Source organism: Pteronotus mesoamericanus, unplaced genomic scaffold, assembly GCF_021234165.1.
Source record: "Pteronotus mesoamericanus isolate MK-2021 breed Mesoamerican mustached bat unplaced genomic scaffold, CSHL_Meso_final contig_130, whole genome shotgun sequence".
Classification (NCBI taxonomy): Eukaryota; Metazoa; Chordata; class Mammalia; order Chiroptera; family Mormoopidae; genus Pteronotus; species Pteronotus mesoamericanus.
In genome coordinates, this window is record NW_026555060.1 from 3,050,132 (window position 1) to 3,064,852 (window position 14,721).

At 37.5% G+C, this 14,721-nt stretch overlaps 1 pseudogene; it reads right to left on the reverse strand.

Annotated features, from left to right (window-relative positions):
- Positions 1 to 1,218: 1,218 nt before the first annotated feature.
- Positions 1,219 to 1,825, reverse strand: LOC129087464 (stAR-related lipid transfer protein 4-like; annotated as a pseudogene).
- Between the last annotated feature and the right edge of the window lie 12,896 nt (positions 1,826 to 14,721).

Here is a 14,721-nt window from a genome sequence, read left to right on the forward strand (position 1 = left end):
ACACAGAAAAAACTCACATTAAACAATGAAATAGATTTCAAGATGTGTACATGTACACAAACATAAATACATACAAACATGTGCCTGGACACACTGAGATGTCCCAAGCTCTCATTTTAGAAGTCAACCAGGTGGACAATTCAAAAGCCAGAGTCATTTGGAATGCGAAAATCATTTAGGAAAGTTCAGTGAAGAAGGCAGCCATAGAATCAAGGGACCTATTATGGTTCATTCGAGTTATAAAATGACTCATCTAGGCATTTGGATAAATCTCTGAACGCATTGTCATAGTTCCCACAAAGATTACATTACAATTGTGAATGTTTACGAAGTTAGTAATACTTTATGAGATGAGAGATACTTTTAAAACTGCAGCACGTACAAAACATTCATTGAATTTGACCTTCTAGAGATATGATTTCCTGTTGCTAAACATGGGATATCATTGGCCACATCACACAACCCAGACTTCTGTCCAATCAATGTGGTGTCCGTAGCACATATTTGGCAGTTTTTGTACTGTTTTATTCATGCATAAATGTTTTAAGACTCCCAAAATAAAGGCACATAAAGATACAGCTATATTTTTAAAGATAGCCACAAAATAATGCTACCTAGTATCAAAATTGAATTGCATTTTTTTGAAACTATAGTTACTATAACATATTTTTCTTCTATCCTTTCTTATTTCTGATCTTTTTAGTTCCTAAAGTAGCACAAGACAATTGACAACGAAGTTCATTTTTATAAAATATAGAGAAGAGTGTTTTCTTTAGTCCAAGATATTGGCAAACTCATAAGAGAATAGCAAAAGTAAAGCACTAATATTTAACTTTCAAAAAATTAAAGCCTTCACAAAGTGTTCACAGAGCTCTAAGATAGATTATTTTAATCCAAGCAGCCAAAAAATTCATACTGAGACACTATTCAATTTCTTAAGAGTTTGGGTTGAAGAACTGTTATGCACTTCTTGGTATATTTCTGTCATAGTCTCCACTCCTAGACACGCTGCTATACCAAACATAGTGCAAATAACTATTTAAGAAAACTAAAATGCCCTCTCTTAGATAGCTATTTAGTCTAGGAATAAAATAAGTCAAATACATCTCAAATTTCTCTACAGACTATAAAGAATAGAGGAAAGGGTGATGATTTTTACAGGCCATGGAGCTGAGTAAAGGAGTTGAGTAGGGGAACCATGGTACTACAAGAGTAAACTTACTGTGCCTTTTGTAAGCTTTTTAATAAATCTCCATAGAAGTTGATTAAATGGCTTGCCATGGCTGTATCTACAGCAGACTGAGAAATCATCCCAAGCGGAGCCATCTGATTAGAGCCTGTCAAAAGACTCTGGTTCCCATTGTCTTTCAGTGGAATACAAAACCAACCAGTGGGATGGTTATATCCACAAACAAATTCTGGACTCTTTTCACTCCAGTCAAGACTTATCCCACAGGAGAAAAGCCTTCCTTGATAGTTCACTGTGTAGGAGAAATCAACAAACTCTCTTGGGGAAATGACCCAAAGCCCACCAGCAATAGTGTAACCCATCACACAGCAATCCTCTTCAAAGTGCTCCAGAATGTCCACTGAAGTCATTAGGCTGTCCCAATCCAAGCTGCAGGGACCTGGTCGTATATGATCCATTATACCCTTGACCATGTCACCTGTAACATCTTGGGCTTTGAAAACATACCCATTGAATTCTTCTGAAGGTTTTTCTTATATTGTGACGTCTCTTGTTTTCTTGATAAGAGACAACTTGCCACTTACCATTTTCAATGCTATGGTGCTGGGTGAGATTGTTTTTAAGTTTAGTTGCAAAAGTTTAAGTTTAAAACTTAAAAGTTTTAAGTTTAGCATCAGGCCGGCCTGCCATTTGCTTTTCTCCCCTGAGGAGAAGCGAGGAGTAGGGTGCAGCACAGAAGCATCCCTGTAGGACAACACTCCATAAATGAGATTTTCTTTAATTACACAATGTCTTCATTCTTCTCCTGATAACTCAGTGGCGATATAATCTTAACCATTTACTGCCTAAGGGAAACTCTACTGCAGTGACTCACAGTTTCAGAGTTCAATGGAACCCAAGATAAACTGTGTTTATCTTACATTTTGGAGTAAAAGTCCCAGGGAAGTTACATAGAGTTAGGAACAAGGATCCTGATTCTCAGGTTGGGATTTTTTCCCATTACAACATGGTTTTCTGTTATGGCTTCATATTTAAGAGGTATCTTCCCTTTTCTCAAGTGGCAATGATATAAATAAAATACACTGTCAGAAAATCTGGAATTCTAGAGGCAACAGGTAGGCTCTTACTAGACTCATGGGCAATAATTTAGTTGAAGGCAGAGGCTGGTTGGAGGAAGATACAGTGGTGTTCCAAACAAATAATTATTTCAGACAAATAAGATGTCTGCTTTTCCTTCTTATTATAGTTACAGTTCAGGTCTTTTTTAAAACTGAACTTGTTTTGCCATCAGATAGAATTCTAGTAGCTTTTCCAGCTTAAGAACAACCTAATTGGAGCTCTCCAACAGTTGATCTATAGCCCTGTGGAATCATAAATAATACTAGTTGATAATTTAAGTATAGTAGCTAGTTTCTTTCCTGCAAGTCTGGACAATGATTTCAGATAGAGGTCATTATTCCCTTGCCTTGGCTAAAGAGACAACAAAGATGCTATTCATGGCAGCCAATTGTTTATCTACAGGCAAAAGGACACATCTTAGGTAAATAGAAACCTTTCTTAAAAAAACAAAGGAAAAAGGTTTTGATTTATCACTTTGAGTAGAGTTTTATAAAGAGTGACTTTTATTATATGTGACTCATAAAAAACAAAGATACCTTAAGAACAGAATGAGAAATTCCCTAGTCCTTAGGTGAGCCTAGGTCATAAATTTATATAAAGTATACTCACTGCTTTATATGCAACGTTCAATGGGTCAGTATAGAATCTCCACTTCTCCTCCTCTCATTCTTTTTTAAAATAAAAAGAAGTTTTGATACCTCACATGGAAAGAGGCTTATGGAAACTGGGAGTAATTGGACAGTGTGGCAATAGTTACAGAGTGAGTATGTTTTGATTTCATTTTTTTCTTGACCAAGTATAAATACCTTTGCAAACATTCATTACTGAACCCAAAATCCACAGGGGAAAATAATGCTCACTATAATAAAAGCAAACAAAATATTTTCATAAGAGTCATATTAACCAAAATCAACAGAGAGCTCCATTGAACTCTGCCTACACACAATCTGTATAGAGCTCATTCAGCAGTACACTCAATTTTTGTCTTTTCATATCATGTTGACTATTGAATCTGGAAGAACTGTTCTATTTCCCTTGAGGCTGTTGTAGCTTGATCTCTTCCCTCACCCTCCCTCTCCTCCTTCTCCTCTTCTGCCTCTTCTTCTTTCACCTTACATTTTATTCATCCTGCTGAAAGACAAGGGAGTAAAAGAATGGGCAAATAACTACCAAAACACATTCTTTTAAAGAGCCTACTATGTGTTGGACTGTTCTCAGTTCCCCAAATAACAGTGATCTCCATTCACCTGGAGCTTACATGAAAATTGGAGGGTGTAAAACTATAGGCAACAAAGAAATGAGCACAATAATTACTTCACATTGAAATAGTTAATTTAGCTTGGAAGTTCAGAAAAGGCCTCAGTTACATGGTGATGCTACTTGAGCTGTGACTTGAAACAATGCACAGTTTTAAGGACAGAGCTTTCCAGAGCACAAGACTCTAAGACAGAACTGAACTTGGCATGTTGGAGGATCAGAAGACATAGATAGCTAGGGCCAGTGAGTGCCACCTGAAAGGCTGAGATGGACTAGAGTTTGAGAATCCTGAGGAGCTATGACAAGGAGTCTGTGCTTTATTCTAGCCACAGCGTGAAGTCATTGGAAATTTTCAAGCAAAATAATGATGTGGTTTGATTTATTTTTTAAATGATCACCCTGGCTGTTGTATCCAGGTGAAAGACAGTGATGTTTGGACCAAGGCAATATCAGTGAACACAGAGAAATGCAGACAGTGTTGGGGTGCAATTTAAATATAAAAGTAAGAGGATTTACTGATGGACTAAATAGTCTGGGAGGGGAAGGGAGAAATCAAGGATAAACTCTTAACTTTTAATTGAGCAACTAGGTGGGTTTACCAAATTGAGGAAGAATTAGGAATCACCTGGTTTGTGGAGGGAGTATCAAGAGTTCTTTTTTGGCCGTAAGATCATGAATAAATCTCTAACACTTCCAAGAGGAGCATTATTGCTAATGATACCTTTTATTGATAGAGTACACCATACACTTGAAACAGTTTTATTCTCATGACTGATGGACAGATTGCATGGGTAGATGAGGAGAGCTGGACAAGAAGGAGATGTGAGTAAAGACAGGAGGGTGCAGAATCATGGAGGAGAGAGTGCTCACTGCGTAGTTGTTGTTAATTACATGCCAGGCAATCCAGCCTTGGCTTTGCCTTGTGCCCCTGAGAAGTTCACTCCTTTTCCTTCTCCCATGCCTTCTCCAGACCTCCTTTCTAGGGGTTGATATGAGGTACTTCCTAGTGAAAGGAACAGCAATTGGCTTCTACCCTCTTTGTTTGGCAATTCTCATTTGTCTTTGAAAATCTATAATTTTCTTGATATACTTGTCATTCTAAGTGTCTCATTAAGGCTTCCTAATCTATGAGCTTTTGGCTTCACTGAGTTCTATGAACCAGGGAAAGAATATACTAATTCAACATTTACTTGTTTTATACTTATAGTTCAATAAATAGAAATAATTCAAATGATTCATTTAAAGGAATGTCTTTTAAACCATAAAGTAACACTGAGTAACATTATCAATGACTTATTGTCTTTCATTCAGTTGCCAACTGAATTTTAATTTTTACAGGACTGTTATTTAACATTACTAGAAAATATTCATATCAAAGTCTATTACATTTTTAAAGTTTTTATTCTGAAATAGATTAATAGGAAATTACAAAGACAGTACAGAAGACGTCCACTGTACCCTTCACCTGGTAACAATTATTATTTAAAAAAACTATAATATATTTGCTTTTAATTAATTTTTAAGGGCAAAAATTCTCTCACAAATGATTAGTTTTGGTGAAAAATATATATTTGCATTTTTGTTTTGTACATATTCAAGGTAGAATTACTGAGTCATGGAGTATGTATATATTATTTATTGCATTTTAAATGATAAAATTAATACATATTTATTGTCTGACATTTAAAAAACATAATAGCAAAATAAAAAGATATTTTAACTACCTATAATTCAAGAACTGAGATTTAGGTAATGTAAAAATTTATGTATAAAGTCTTCCTGTGTGCGGAGGGGAGAGCGCTCGGGGAAGAGGTAGGGGCTTGTATAGGAGTCTAAATCAACAGACAGCATGTCACTTTTAAGAACTGAAGGAAGTTCGATATGATTGAATTTTGGAGTATTAGCAGGCAGTGTGGGAGAAGACTATGGAGAACTCAGTAGCTGCTTATTCATGGAAGGTCTTACATTCCCCAAATTAAATTTAGCCTTTATCCTAAAAGCAACGAAAAAGCCATCACAAAATTTTCAGGTAAAAAGTAACATGATCAATTTTGTGTTTTAGAAGATCATTTCTGCCTGCAGGACAAAAGAAGGACCAGAGCAGAGCGTAATTTGAGGCAAGAAACAAGGTTTTCTATTTAATTCAGGCAAGGGAGAGTGGGTATGCGGACTGGTGAAATGTCAGTGGAGAAGACATATAGTTATTAATAGGATTTGAAAGATTAAGAGAGAGGGACAAGTCAAGGAGAGCTTCCAGTTGCTTAGACAACTAAGTAGCTCCATTTGCAAACAAGAGAAGCTGAGATCTTGGTCTAGAAAGATTTACTTGGTTGGGATGAACTACAAGATGTTTCCAGGGTATAGTACATACATAGTTAGTTCTTTGATTCAAGACAGAGGTTTATGTTGAAAATATAAGTTGGGCCTTGGCTGGGTGGCTTGGTTGGTTGGAGCATCATCCCAAACACCAAAGGGCTGAAGGTTTTATCCTGGTCAGGGCATATGTCTGGGTTGCAGGTTCAATCCCTTGTTGGGGTAAGTATAAGAGGTGACCAATCGATGTTTCTCTCTCCCTCTCTCTCTTTTTCTCTCTCGCAAATCAATAAACACATCCTCAGTGATGATTTAAAAAATTAAAAAAATATATAAGATGGGAGCTATTAACAGATAGGTGGTTACTTGCGTAAAGGGAATTCTAATGGAAAAAGAAGAAGACTGGAGAAAGAAACAGCTATATTTTAAAACATGGAAAAAAGTTACTGCAAAATAATTTCATGCAGCACAGCCTCACAGAAAATAGTAGAACCAGAATTGTGTGATGTCTGGGAAGCTAAGTGAAGAAAGATTTTCAGGAACAGGGCAATAGGATCAAGTGCAACTGAGTGAAGATACGGAAAGAAGAAAAAGAGAAGTACCAAGTCTCTCTACATGCCTATCCTATCTATTTTAATCAACATGAACATTCATAGATTGCTGGAATTGTTTCTTCAATGCTGAGAGCAGTTATACTTGCCACTACATAGGCGATGAGGACCTCAAATGATATTTTATCAGAAAAAAGATGTCAAAAAGTTATGGGCACAGCCTGTTTTCATGGAAGGGTCATGGAAAGATGTCAGAGATGGGTTCCCTGGACCCCAAGTCCAGAGCGAGGGGCTAGAGAGGTATAGATGTTTCCTAACCTCTGACTGCCTTTTGAAGATGAACTAGAGGATTTGTAGGAAGTAAAGGATGGACAGGCTTCTGAGCTCACCTCCTGGGACTGATCCCCAGCTGGCTGTAAGGAGGAAAGTTGCTGCCAGCACTTCATTGGAAAGAAATTAATAAGGTAGGAGAACAGCAGTGTGGGTAAAGCAGAGACGATTTCCAAGATAGCTCCTGATGTTTTAGACTGGTTGATTTGTGTGCGCTTATCAGTAATCCTCAGGTAGAAAAGAAATGCACTGCTAATCCAGTGCTTTTCAGTGGTAAACAGTATGGATGGGGGTCTAGGGTGTTTTTACATATTACAGTTTTATTTGGATAGTAATGTTCTAACTGGGTGTTAATAGCCTAAAATTAGAATATCTCCTTGCCTCTTTTGATGTCTCCCAGAGAGAGAGGTAGAATCTCTTACTACCTATTCAAGATATCATTTTTTAAAAATTATGAGAAACTGAAAAAGAGAATACAAAACCAGAGTTGAGACTCTCGGGCTCTGGCCTGGACCAGGTTTACTGGGTCCTGCTATTAATGGCATGTTTACGATTTTCTTTTTAACTTTCCTTGCTATTCTTTTGCTCAATCTTATAAACATGTGCTGTGAAAAGCCTCATCCTAAGCCAGCATATGGAAGGACACAGATGAAAGACATGGCTTTCTCTTCTTCAGGAGCAGATGGTTCCAGGTCAAAGACCGTCAGTTTTATTTCCATATCCCCAGCCGCTAGTCCACAGAAAGTGCTCAAAAGATAATTGCTTAATAAGCACATGAGTGTTGCTATGAGACCAGGCACATATCTAATAACTTTATAAAGAGTACTGTGACTCATTTTGTGACACTCAAATATTGCTGACAATATTTGTGGGAAAACTCTTATCTGAGTGCAGCACGCAATCTACTTGGTGATAAGTAAATAAAATTATAGATTTGTAGGAAGTGAAAATCATATCACCTAATATAAATTCTTGTTTCAACTACTTTGAAGCTCTCACCTATTGCACATGATGTAGGGCCTCAACGAATACTATTTTTAATAAACAAAATACATTTTTAATCCACAATCTGAGGCTTAGTTTGATACTTTTGCCTGGGGGGCACTGTCATATCTACATGTTAAATTTGAAAAGCTACTGTGTTGCAGATCTTTCTGTGCAATGTTGATTTCGTGTCTGCAGTGTTGAGTTATTCTATGGGAATTAAAAACATTTTCACAATATAAGCACTTTGTGTATATTTGATACTGAAATTCAAGAGTGTCAGTGGGGTGACTTAACTGAATAATCAGCAGAAACCGGACACTTAAAACCAACAGCACACTCTAACTCTGTGTGAAGGCTCTTTGAAAGGCTGTGTTTATGAGCTGGTATACTTTGTTTTTATAAAAGGTCTTAAATTATAGACTTCTGTAAAAAGATGAACTAAAATGATTTTAGACAATTCAATTAGGATTAAAATTTCATTGATGTAATTTTAGAGAACACAATCAGGAATAAGATTTCCCTTTAAAAGAAATATTCTTAGGCAAGAAGGATAATTTTACAAGTATTTCTATTAACGATTTATAAATTTGAGCAGTATTGGAACGATTGTCTATAGAAAAAGAAGAGTGAATGACAGTCACCCCACAGCTGTCCTGTGCCAGCCCCACCTCTGCTGCCAGCACCAAGGCCTTTGGAAGCCTCTGCTTCTGTGTCCTCATCCGCTTTTGTTATAGGGGGAAGTTAGGCTGGATCAGTTGTTTACGAGCATGAAGATCTAAGCTCCTTATTATATGAAGTGTTTTATACTATTCTATAATATGTAAAAGTGAAACGCAGAAGCGCTATAATCTCTTTGTGTATATAGTGGATCTCAACTGAATGCTCTCCATGATATAGGGCATAAATAGAGGGAAATTTATTTATAATTAAATAATATGTGTTTTATATAAAATGCCCAAACACAGATACACTAGAAGACAAAGTGAAGCAGACAGACACTGTTCCTACTTATAATGGGTTAAGTTTACATTGGAGAGAAGTGAGTAGTTCAGAAGCTCCTGCAGACAAGCATCACACAGAAATGAAAGCCCAGGAGTCCCAGTGTGAACATGAGAATAAAATAACAATGTTCGGGTAAGTAGTAATAGACCAGGATGATTTGTAGATGATAAGGGGAGAAGGAAATAAGAAAGTATGATACTTCCTTGAAGCTTTATTTGTTGTTTCCTTGAAAAATGTTTATTTAATATTGATGGTTTCATGGCTTATTTTGAAAAGAAAAAAAGTTTTGGCAGACTGAGCAAATGGGTAACTCAAATACCCTGGGGAAGTAACAGGACTATAGGGCACTAGGGGATTTCTGTTTTTTTCCCCTCATTTTTTTTATTGTTATTCAATTATTTTTTTAAATAATGTAGTCAGGAGACTTCTTTGAAGAAGGGCATTTGCACAGAGGACAGAAGGGAGCAAGGAAGGTCCTACAAAGCAGAGAAAGATTCTGATAGGGTGTGCTTAGAAAGTCAAGCAGCTGTTAGTGCAGCCCAAGAAAACTGCAATAAAACACATTGGCCAAAGTGCGGAAGTGGCGGAAGATGAGGTCAGAGAGAAGAGATTGTGTAGGGACTTGAGAGCCACTGTGAGGATTTACAAGTAAGTTTTATCTTAGTAAGATAGGAAGTCACTGGAGATAGTGACCTGAGTAATAACATGATAAGATGTGTCTTAAAAGAGCCTTTATTTTTTTCATTCATTTAGAATGAATACCTTCCAATTAAATATAGAGTGTAGGGGTGTAATAAAAAAAAGTAAGTAGACCAATTAGAATGATTAGAAAGCTATGGAAATTCTTCATGGGAGAGGTGATGGTGGTCTGGACTTCAGTGGTAGCAGAAGAGGAATTGGGAAGTGGCTGAATTTTAGATATAAGTATATAAAATAGAGAGCAAATAGGAGCTGCTGATGAACTGGATGAGGGAGTAGGAGAAAGGGAAGAATCACTAATAAAATCAAGATTTCATTTGAGTAATCTGAAGAATGGACTAGATATTTACTGAAATGGGAAGGCTTAGTGAAAAGCAGTGCTGTGTTTAAGAGGGAAAACAGGAGATTGATTTTTGGCATTCCACATTGAGATGCTTTTTAGGCATGTATATGGTGACTGTGGGAAGCAATTAGATAAGGAGGAAGTTTGTATGGAGTTTAGGAAGAGGTCTGCACCAAAGATCTACATTTTTGATTTACCAGTATAAAGAAGACATTTAGCCCTGGCTGGTGCAGCTCAGTGGATTGAGTGTCAGCCTGTGAACCAAAGAGTTGCTGGTTTGATTCTCAGTCAGGGTACATGCCTGGGCTGTGGGCCAGGTCCCCAGGAGGGGGCAGGCAGGAGGCAACCACCTATTGATGTTCCCCTCCCTCTGTGTCTCTCTCCCTATCCCTTTCTCTAAAAAATAACATCTTTTAAAAAATAATTTTTAAAAAAGAAGATATTTAAACAAATAAGATTGATGAGACTATTAAGGGAGTGGATGCAGAGAGAAAACAGAAATCAAATGGTGTCCTGAAGTTAGTGAAGTAGATCTATTTGTGGAGATTGAGAAAAGTAGCAGAGAAGTAAAAGGGAATAAAAACAAGTGTGCATCCTGGAATTTAAGTGAAGAAATAGGCTTCCAGATCAGCTGTGTTCATGGTTTCTGGCTGATTAAGGTAAAGACCAATACAGATGATTGAAATTAGCAACAGGTCTTTGGTGACTTTGCCAAAAAAAAAAAAAAAAAAAAAAAAAAAAAAAAAAATTATAGGGAATAGTGAGGATGGAAGCCTTAATTCGGTGAGTTCAAAAGAGAAACAAAAGTTAAGACAGCCAGTGTAGGACCTCTTTTCAAGAGTTGGGCTGTGATCTCACCTATAAGTGGAACCTAACCAACAAAACAAACAAGCAAGGAAAATATAACCAGCAACATTGAAAGAAAAAAGAAACCAACAGAGTCAAGAGGGAAGGAAGGAGGGGCGAGTGGGGAAAGGGAAGGGAAGGGTCAAGTCAAGGAACATGTATAAAGGACCCATGGACAAAGCCAAAGGGAGGAAGGAGTGAGGGAGGGAGGTGAAGGAGGGGGCAGGGGAAAGCAGTGGCGGGAAAATGGAGACAAATGTATTTGAACAAAAAATAAAAATTAAACAAACAAACAAAAAAACAAAACAAAGAGTTGGGCTGTGAGTGGTAACAGAGGAGTAGAGTAGTACCCAGAGGAGAAAGAGATGCCAGGAGAGTTCTTTAATTACTTTTTTTAAAGATGTAAGATTACAGAATGTTATACGTAAGTGGGAATAATCTTCTAGAACAGTGCTGTCCAATAGAACTCTTAATAAAAAAAATGTTCTATTATTTATATCTGTGCTATCTTACACTGTGACTATTAGTCACATGTTGCTATTGAGCACTTGAAATGTGGCTAGTGTGATTGAGAAATTTAATTTTAAATTTTGATTGTAGTTAATATAAATAGTCACATATGTTGGTTGTTACTGAATTGGAAAGCATAGCTCTAGAGAGTAAAGAAAAGTTGGTGAAACAGAACAGAAAAGGCTGGCTGCCAGAGTGATGACCTTGAGTAACTGAGAGTGAAAGCGATCTCACTGAAGGAGGCGGGATTGGCCTCGACAGGGCCATGGGCAGCTGATTCACTGTAACAGAAGGAATGGCATATGGGTTCAGATCCAGGCATGTTGGTAGATGTGGTGGTGGAGGGTTATTGAATTTATCTTCTGATCGCTTATATGTGAAATAAAATATGTGTTCAGTAAAACTGCCCATGGCAGGGCTAACAATGCACTCTTTCATGTGTGCCTGGAGGAAAACAATAGCTAACTCCCCAGGCCTGTTCTTTCATGACAGTAGCTGGTTTGGCCTACTTTCTTAATGCCCGACTGGCCTACTAACATTCCTGAGGTTCTGAGCAGTATCATAGAACACCTAAATCATAGCTACCCAGCAGATTAAACCCCGAAGGTGGAAACACATTTCTGCTTCCCTGGCTGTGTCATGAGCTCAGTGTCATGGCACTTCAAAGGAAGACAAATATTGTTCTGAGAAAGAAAAACCCCTAATTTATGCGGCTCACAACATAAACCTCATAAAAAAGAGAGAACATTTTGGATTTTGGGAATAGACCCAAACAGATCCGTGATCCTTGAGTTTCTTCCACTCTTCTCATTTTTGAGCATCAGGATCTGCCTTGAGGGTAGCCCTGTGAGCTCCCCCTCCCCGCCTTCCTTCCACAGCCTAGGCAAGGAATAAGGCTCTGGACTCCACCTTCGCCGGCTTAATTCCACATCCACTTTCCCAGACAAATTTCTGTAAGTAACAAGGAGCTTTGTTCTAGTTTTACTCTAGTACATTTATTCTCTACTGAGCCCATTACTATCATTGCTTGTAGAGATAAAGTCATAATAACTGATAAAAGCCTCTTCTTCAGCACATATATGACAGAGTAGAAGAGGGCCAATGATAGCAGCATGACTCTCCAAACATCAGACATCGACAAGGGAGGTGGACAGCAGGTGAAGGTCCTGTTTCTTAATAAGTTCTTTTATTGAGTTAAATCTAAAATGACCCTGCCATTTGATATCTTTTGTGATTAAAACCACACTATGGAGTCATACATCAAATGTTTATTTTGTAACTACCATAGACCAGTACAGTTTACACACACCCATTTTTTTTAAACAATTCAGAGCCTGAGCTTTCTGTTTGTTCAAACAAAAATTCAAAAGCAAAATAGGAATCCAGAAATATTTTAAAAAGTGGACCTCAATATTTCTAATGCACAATACCTGAAAGCAGGGATCAGGTCACTGTTTCTAATATGTCAAAAACATTTCCTGAGCTCTCAGGGTAAAGCAGAATGTTTGTCTTTGACATACTCATTCATTTTCCTGTGTGGTGCACATTCTAGATAGTTATTCTCACGTCTGGCATTTTCTTTTTTCTCCTTTGATTCACTCAGATATTTAGAAACCAATTCAAAGATAAAAGATTATATGTTCAAATGATACCTTGTTTAACATCTTAAAAAGTTTGTTTTATGGGGAAGAGTATATAAATACATTGCATTATTTTCTTTTTCTCCCTCTCTTCCTCTTCTTCTTCCTCATTCTCCTTCTTATTCTTCAGTTTAACAGTTTCCCCTAGTCTACAGGGAAATACGAGATTCTGTGTATGGAGCGATGGTGGTGAGTGGTTGAAATATGGAACTTTGAATTAAGAGAAGAATTGATAGTTTTATGATTTTAAACTACACTCCAATGCTGGGGCTTTATTGCCAGAAGCAAGACACTTCTGTATAAATGTCTCTGATCATTCTTTCTGGTAAATCAATGTGCTACTTGGAGTCCAGATTATGAGCCATACTGCTATGCTGTCTTGAATTTCTGTTGTATCCTTATGGGAAACACTGTGCTAGGAGAGAGGGATACAAAGATAAATGACCCATGATCCCTGTACTGAAGAAACTCAACATCTAGAATGGGAAATAAAAATACTTTATAAGTTATATTATAAAAGCCAAGTGGTAATATAATATACATTTTGCATCAAAAGCTTAGAGAAAATTATAAGGGAATTGAAGTATTTAGAGATTAAATAGCTAGTCTAAGATCACACAGCAACAGGACTTGAGTTAAGACTTGAACCTACACAGCTTATGAGATAGCTCTTGATATTCTGAAGAATCACAAAATAAGAAGGACTTGAGGTGAATGAAAGCTCCTGAGGGAAAAGCACATTTCACTTAGTCTTGAAGGATGAGCAATAAGCTATGCATCCTAAGTGAACAAGACAGGTGAAAATATTTCATGTACAAGAAAGGGAAAACAGAAATTGTCAAAGGGCCAAGAATGACATAGAAACTCTTGATATAGAATAGGTCAAGTCATCTCTTTTTTCTCCTGTTCCATTGGTTAATTATCTATAAATACATGGGTATAAGCTGTTATAGTTAGAGAATTGACCACAGAAACAGAAATAGGCTCCTACATGAACGCTTAATATAAAAGAGGGAGAATTGCACATCAGTATAGAAAAGTGCTGGGACATTAATGATTTGTATGGAAAAAAGTAAATTGTACCCTTTATTGGATGTTGTGCTGCCTGCCCAGATTTCCCATTCAGGATGTGGCACTAATTCCCTAGCTGCCAGGAATATTGCTAGCTGACAGCTCAAAGCAGTAACCCTCCTCAGCAACTTCCCTGGGCCTAAGAGAGCTGACTAGCTCAAGGCTTTACCCTCTCCCTGAGAGTAGTCCACCTCCAAAGACTGGTGCATATAGTGGTACAGATCTATCAATATGAGGCACCACAAAAAAGCCATTCCAGCTTCACAGTTCCTCATGGGATCTGCTGAGTCCTCTGCTGCATCTGATCCATGGCTCAAGTTCAAGTTAAATTCTCCCTCTGTCCAATCTTGCTTTCCCCACTGCCTTCTGATTATTGTTTCTGAGAGCATTTGTCAATAAATCACATTCATGAAAACCACCATTTCAGAGGCCATTTCCCAGAGAGGTCCACCTATGACAGACCCCTCACCCACACTATATCCCCAAGTCAATTCCAGGTAAATTAAAATGAAGACACAGAGAGATGAAATAATGTGCACAAGGCCACACACCTGAACATTAATAGAGCTGGGATTGAAATCCATGCTGTCTGGCTTTAGAATCTCTTCTTAACCATTAATGGCAAAGAAAATAAATCAACTCTAGCTGCACAGAATAACATGGATGAATCACACAAACATACTGTGGAACAAAAGAATTGAGACACCAAAAATGCAAACAGAATGATTCTTTTCATATGAAGTACTGAACAAGGTCAAATGAGCTGTATCACTTAGGAATGCACACATAAGTGGTAAAGGTATAAAGGAACCAAGGATGGCAAGGGAACGATCACTAAAAAAAGGCAAAAAGAGAACAAAGCAA